At 46.4% G+C, this 7,365-nt stretch overlaps 1 protein-coding gene across 6 annotated transcripts in view; it reads right to left on the bottom strand.

The window, feature by feature from the left end:
* The window catches only part of LOC143029663 (cytochrome P450 2L1-like), a 99,693-nt gene extending 98,911 nt beyond the window's left edge, over positions 1-782 (bottom strand). For 4 of the 6 annotated variants that reach the window (XM_076192471.1, XM_076192474.1, XM_076192473.1 and 1 more), the window contains exon 1: positions 669-781. The gene's annotated coding sequence lies outside the window, so the exon portion shown is untranslated. Of the gene's footprint in view, positions 1-668 lie in introns of all 6 variants that reach the window. The other 2 variants (XM_076192475.1, XM_076192476.1) reach the window with 2 other exon arrangements.
* Positions 783-7,365: the final 6,583 nt, after the last annotated feature.

Here is a 7,365-nt window from a genome sequence, read left to right as displayed (position 1 = left end):
ATATACGAAAAAAATAATTTAATTCTTGCATGATTTGCTTGCACTAAGCATCGCTATCTGTACCATTTGAACAGTTCTGAGTTTTTTTTATCCGTTATCTTCCCGAAAACAGATTATGCCATCACTGATAAGGTAAAATATATGCAAGATAATATTTCACTGAATTCCTTCCCTGTTAACATAAAATAGTGGCCCAATTTTGGTCAAGTACTAGCCCATTACTAATATTATAAATATACGCCAACCTAAATCCAATATTGAGTAAATTGTGCTGGCTAGGTTTTATGTCAATTGCATGATGCACCCGACTAATCACCCGCATTACTGCTGCGTCAGTACGGTAAAGATAGCACAGTAGTACAACTTTTGCTAAGGAAAAAATCCTCAAACTTAGTTCTTTTGCTTCAAATTACGTTGTATCCATCAAATACTGCTTCACTGAAGTCAAGAAATATCTCGCAGAATTGACTCATCAGTTTGTTTGGAAACAATATGTCGCTTCATTTAGTCGTCGCTAGAAATCGTGGACGAAGGTAATTAGAGTATGCATGTAAAAGGACACCGCTCCCGAATGACCTAATAGAAGCTGTGACAATATAGTTTATATCTGCATGTGGCCACCAGCATATTCGTGAACACCGTAACTTGTTTGAACGGTAATACGATACCTTGCGATGACTGCAGTACTTCGTAAGCGGAAGGTAATACAAGTTGCGCTGAAAGGGATGTGTGTGAATGATCACTGAAGAGCCTCGCTCGAATGTACCCTGACTGGGCCTTTGGCCTCATCTCTTGGACTTCAAGCATAACATTACAAAGACTATGATAACATTACGACTATGTTGCCAACTAGGACTACTGTAAGCTATTAGACGATTGGTCACTATGATTGACAAGTTATCAAAGAAAACGTTGTTGTTTAGGGAACGTATGTGAATTTTTATTTATGTTTCTATTTGTCTTGCATCATTGATTCTGACCCGGGCAGTGAACAGGAGAAAAGGGTGTCCCTTCATTGACAAGCAGCTAAGATAAAAATGAAAAGGGTGATGGATTGGAATGGGACGTGTTGGGGTAGGTGCATACCTTGGTTGGCTACCTCCCTCATAAGGGGGAAGAAGCCTGTTAGTATTTAGATAGAATCCATCCAGTATTGTGAATTCAAAAGTGGACACCTTGCACAAACATGCAGAAATTTGTGGTCTTGTGCCAGTGGCATAGGAAGAATCCATTTCGTGTGTGTGGTGGGGGGGGGGGCGTGTGAAGAAGCACTTGCTCTCCGGATAGGTCCATCCGGCGCCATTTTTTTGAATGACCAATTATTGATAATTGTGAACAATGAATGACTGATTTTGAGAAGGTTGCTCCCTCTTTGTTTGGTTGTGCGTATGGAGTTGTTGATGCTACAATTATTATTACTATTATACTTATAGGTACTATTAAAAGGCATTTTCCCCCTCAAAGAGGTGGTTAGCCAAGGCATTCACCCACCTTTCACCCATCCAACACCAACTTGTTTTCCCTTTTATCTTAGCTCCTTGGGGATGAAGGGCATCCCTGTCCCCTGCCCACTATCCAGGTCATGTTGGAAGCAATGCAATAAGATGTATCTGATCCTGTTTACTTAGAATTCTCCACCTCCTTCAGCCTTTCTTCTTTAAAGGGCCCCATTCACGACAACGATTTTCAACCCCAACCCAGATTTCGAACATGGTCTGGGTTGGAATTGTGGTTGGCGGCTTCGCCACTCACTGCAACAACCAATTGTTCAAATTTTCGCAGTTGATCCGCAGTTCTATTGTGATAAGATGTCTGATCTCGACTCTGACGATCTTTTTGATATTGCTTTTTTTTTTTTAGAGGCAGATAGAAAGCGCAAAAAAAAGTCAGTGGTAAGTCTTGGCTTCAAAAAAGAAACAAACTATCCCATATTCAATTATTAGAGGAACTGAGACTAGAGCCTAAAGACTATATGAAGTATTTAAGAATGGATGAATCCACATTTTTAGAACTTCTGCCCTTGGTAATACCAATCATGAAAAAAAACAGGATACGATGATGAGGAAGGCTATTACACCTCATGAATGTCTCGTATGTACATTACGATTCCTAGCAACAGGGAGGTCATATGAAGACCTCAAATTTTCCTCCATACAGTTCTTAATTAACGAGCCAATTTTTTAACTACATCATCACGCGTAGCTGCGGGGTTTACTTCCTTAAATTTTGAAACGAGTATTTCATAAGCATTGTTTCTCATCATTTTATTTGAGTATTCTTTACTTTCAACTTTCCACAGGCATGGATGTTGACGATATATCTCAATAATCTCTCTTACGAAATATTTACTGTACGCTTCCATTTTTTTTACTTAGGCAGCACAACTACAGCTACAAGCGCACGGTACGAGAATTTGGGCACAAGTGATAGATTTGGTTGTCCGCACCCACTCACCACACCAACCCCAACACAGACATGAAGCTCCACCCACAAAATATCAGGAAAATCTAAACGACTCCAACTCCAACCACGACCTGCAAATCGCGGTTGCGATGTAGGTTGTTGGAGCCCATACACGAGAAAATTTGGTCTGGGTTGGGGCTGGAAATCTGGGTTGGGGTTGAAAATCGTTCTCGTGAATGGGGCTCTTAAGACTTATCCCCAACTCATTGTGCCCTGTCCCTTTGTACATCACATCACCTAACTCTGGCCCATATTTACTTGGATATTTCCTCTCACATACCCTCTCAAACTCTGCCACTAGCTGCCTTAGACCCACATGTGAACCTGACACAAGCATAGTGTCACTGGTAAACAACAACTGACACCTCCCACTAACCTCCACTCTCGCTATTTCCAAACTCCCCTCACAATCACCTCCTGTTCTACCATATCCAAATGTATGTTGAACAATCATAGTGACAACCGGATATATCTGTATTTCAGTTACAAATTATATTAGTGTACAGCTTCCACAAGAGAAGTTGCATAGAACTTGGAACAACCTATGCAAGGCAGAGAATAACATTTTAAAAGTAATGTCAACAACTAATTTCCATCTTAGAGCCTGGCGAACTGCGCTTCAAAATATTTTGTATCTTTAATACCAGCACTTATCGGCTGAAAGAAACCTGCACAGCGAAGCTATAGCGATAATCCCATACCACACTCCTGGTCATATGGCCATTTCCCGAAGGTTGAGTGTGGTTTGAATTTTCCGCCAAAATCATCGGAAATTTAAAATTCCCGGCTCTGTGCAGGCATGCGCATTGTCGACCCCTCCTCCCCCTCCCTATCCCCTCCCTTCTTACCCTGCTAGCTCGAGCCGGGCGTCGCGTCACTTAGATCGCGGAAACGGGACCGAGTGGTTAACTCGCTGCCCACATGGGAGCAGGCGGTCCCGTTTCTTGCTGGTTAATCGTCTGTTAGTTTTATCGCTTTCCGCTTGGCTGCTGGTTTGTCTCATTCTTCGACTTTGATTTTATACGAGCACAATCCGTCCCCGTCTTCGAGCCGTCCCTGGTAAACAACCCGGGTCCTCTCGGAGGACAGGGGACGTGTCTTATGGTACGGAGTGTGGCGCCCCCCAGGGTCATCAGGCCTCTCGGCAGCGCCATACCTCTGACCATCATCGGTCCTCTATTGCCTCACGGTTTGTATCAGGCCCTAGGCGTAGACTTTGACCATATACGATCGCAATCCGTCCCCGTCTTCAGGCCGTCCGTGGTAAGAACCCGGGCCTCTCGGAAGACAGGGGGACGTGTCTTATGGTACGGAGGGTGGCGCCCCCCAGGGTCATCAGGCCTCTCGGCAGCGCCATACCTCCGACCATCATCGGTCCTCTATTGCCTCACGGTTTGTTTCAGGCCCTAGGCGTAGACCTTGACCTTATACGATCGTAATCCGTTCCCCATACGTCTTCGGGTCGTCCGCGGTAAGAACCCGGGCCTCTCGGAAGAGAGGGGGACGTGTCCTATGGTACGGAGGGGGTGCCCCCGAGGGTCATCAGGCCTCTCGGCAGCCCCATACATCCGACCAATAATGGTCCTCTAACGCCTTAATGGCTCCCTTTGTGAGGCCCTAGGCGTAGACTTTGACCTTTTCCACTCGTAATCCGTTCCCCATACGTCTTCGAGTCGTCCGTGGTAAGAATTCGGGCCTCTCGGAGGACAAGGGGACGTGTCCTATGATACGGAGGGTGACGCCCCGAGGGTCATCAGGCCTCGGCAGCCCCATACCTTCGACCAATAATGGTCCTTTAACGCCTTATAACTTTCTTTGTCAGGCCCTAGGCGTAGACTTTGACCTTTTCCACTCGTACTCCGTTACCCATACGTCCTCAAGTCGTCCGTGGTAAGAACCCGGGCCTCTTGGAGGACAAGGGGACGTGTCTTATGATACGGAGGGTGGCTCCCCGAGGATCATCAGGCCTCGGCAGCCCCATACCTCCGAGCTTCAATGGTCTTCTAACGCCTCACGGCACCACCCTCCTTCCAGGTTTCTTAAAAAAAAAAAAAAAAAAAAAACGCCACCCAGCCCTTCTCATGAGCCACAGCCAACCTCTTATCAACTTCACTTGGCTTGAGTTGAAAGATGACTTACCTGATGTTCCACCCCCAAGTAAAACACAAAAGAACTTTAGACTTAGGGAGTCTAGTGTTAGTTAAAATGAGTATAAATTAGTTCAAAGAAACTACAATCATTTAGTGTAATGAGAAGAGGAAAATCAGTTTTAAATAGTACAGTTTAAGTTGGCGCAAAGTGCTAGGTATTACATAAATAAAATGCCTTGACCTTGAAGAAAAAAAAAAAAAACAGGTCGAAATGGACATGACTTCTCCTATTCAACTTAAGCTAATCTATAGTCATGATGGTCAAGAACTTTACCATGTTAAAATTAATTTCAACGCTCACTGTGACTCAGATCGAAATGACCATGACTTTTCCTATTCAACTTGAGCTAATCTACAGTCATGATGGTCGAGAATTTTACCATGTTAAAATTAATTTCGACGCTCACCGTGACTCAGGTGGAAATGGACATGACTTTTCCTATTCAACTTGAGCTAATCTACAGTCATGATGGTCGAGAATTTTACCATGTTAAAATTGATTTCGACGCTCACTGTGACTTAGGTCGAAATGACCATGACTTTTCCTATTCAACTTAAGCTAATCTGTAGTCATGATGGTCAAGAATTTTACCATGTTAAACTAATTCAACGCCCACTGTGACTCAGGTCGACATGAACATGACTTTTCCTATTCAACTTAATTTAATCTACAGTCATGATGGTCGAGAATTTTACCATGTTAAAATTAATTTCGACGCTCACTGTGACTTAGGTCGAAATGAACATGACTTTTCCTATTCAACTTAAGCTAATCTGTAGTCATGATGGTCAAGAATTTTACCATGTTAAACTAATTCAACGCCCACTGTGACTCAGGTCAACATGAACATGACTTTTCCTATTCAACTTAATTTAATATACAGTCATGATGGTCGAGAATTTTACCATGTTAAAATTAATTTCGACGCTCACTGTGACTTAGGTCGAAATGAACATGACTTTTCCTATTCAACTTAAGCTAATCTGTAGTCATGATGGTCAAGAATTTTACCATGTTAAAATTAATTTCGACGCTCACTGTGACTTAGGTCGAAATGAACATGACTTTTCCTATTCAACTTAATTTAATCTACAGTCATGATGGTCCAGAATTTTACCATGTCAAAATTTATTTCAACGCTCACTGTGACTCAGTGATGTCACGGTATGATAAGATGACGTCATTGTGATAAATTGACGTCACCATGTAGTCCTATGACGTCAATTTGTGTCCCTGTGACGTCACGAGACGATCCTATGGCGCCATGATCAATCCGGTGACGTCACAGTATAATCACATGATGTCACTAGGTATTAAACATATAGAAGTCCGCTTGTGGGTGATGAGACGTCACAAATTGCCATAGCACACTATTGGATGAAGACGCTCGCCACGGGCTTCGAGGACTTCCCGCGGGAAGACTTGGGGTGAGTTGGATACATACCGAGGGTCCAGGCCCGTCTTCGTGGGAGACGCTCAGGGAACGTCTTCACCCAGGACGAAGCCTCTTGACTAACGCCCACGGACGAGGTCGCTCGGAAACGAACTTGGCCTCGCATACTCCCTTTCGGTTTCTCGCTTACCCCGAGGATCTTCACGAAACTAGTGAGAGTGGTAGGCGTACGTTGGACGGAAGCAAGCGTCTCCACACTCATGTTCCTAGACGGCTAGTTGATGCATTTGCCCACCGGGGAGGGTGCATCGGCCGACATCTCAGTGGCTCTGAGTGTGTTGGCGGACGTGGAGTTCGGGGTGGACTGGGACGGGTCTGCCCTTGCTCCCACACAGAGACTTTATTGGCTCGGGATTGAGTGGGACACAGTCAGCGTCCTTCGGGTGCTCCCCTGCGCCAAAAGAGCGTGCTTCTCTCACACGTCCTCCCTCCTTCGGTGGCGGGGGGGGAGGGTGCCTCAACTTCGCGACCCCGGCCCTTCCACTGAGCCGCTTGGGGCGCCGACGGCTGGTACGGGAGGTCGACAGGAGCATACTGCTTCTCCCGCGTGACCTGCCCGGGCCGATACCCTCAGCACTCCACAGGTTGTTGCGTCCCTGGCTTCGGTCGGGGGCCCTACGCCGGTCGCTCTATCCAGGTCTCAAGAGATCTACGTAGTGTAGCAACTACGCCCACAAGTGCTCGAGTCGTTCTCCCTCCGCTACGGCACCCCAGAGGTGGACCTGTTTGCCTCCCCAAACACGACCCAGCTCCCCCTTTACCTCACCTGCATCCAAAGGACACGCACAGGAGGCCCAGACGCCTTCACGGAGGACTGGAACAGCTGGAGGTACGTATTCATTTTCCTCCTCCAGCGACACTAGTCCTCCTGAAGGTGATGCAGACCCTCAGATCCTTCAAGGGTCAGGTCCTCCTGATAGCTCCCTACTGGCCAACCCAGCCGTGGTTCGGGGAGCTAATGAGATGGGGCCCTTCTCCCCTTCTACTGGGGTCAGCCTGCCTAGCCAACAGCCTTACCGGCGCCTCTCCAAGCGTCACTCCAACTTGATAATTGGAGTTTCTACGGGGAGCTCTCAGCCAACTCTTCTCTACAGAGGCAGCAGACAAGATGCTCAGAGCTCACCTTCCGTCCTCAGTGCGGCAGTGTGGGTCCTGCTGACGGAGATTCCGGAACTGCCTTCGGAGACGCGCGATGGTGACCATCTCCGCCAGCATGGTCCCGGACTTCCTGACTTGGCTGGCTACCTCCACCAACAGGGCACCGACGACTATCTTGCCTCATTATACAGCCCTCACTG

Source organism: Oratosquilla oratoria, chromosome 11 (genome assembly GCF_046742065.1).
Source record: "Oratosquilla oratoria isolate Oo_2021 chromosome 11, ASM4674206v1, whole genome shotgun sequence".
Lineage (NCBI taxonomy): Eukaryota > Metazoa > Arthropoda > Malacostraca > Stomatopoda > Squillidae > Oratosquilla > Oratosquilla oratoria.
This window is presented reverse-complemented; position numbering and strand designations above follow the sequence as displayed.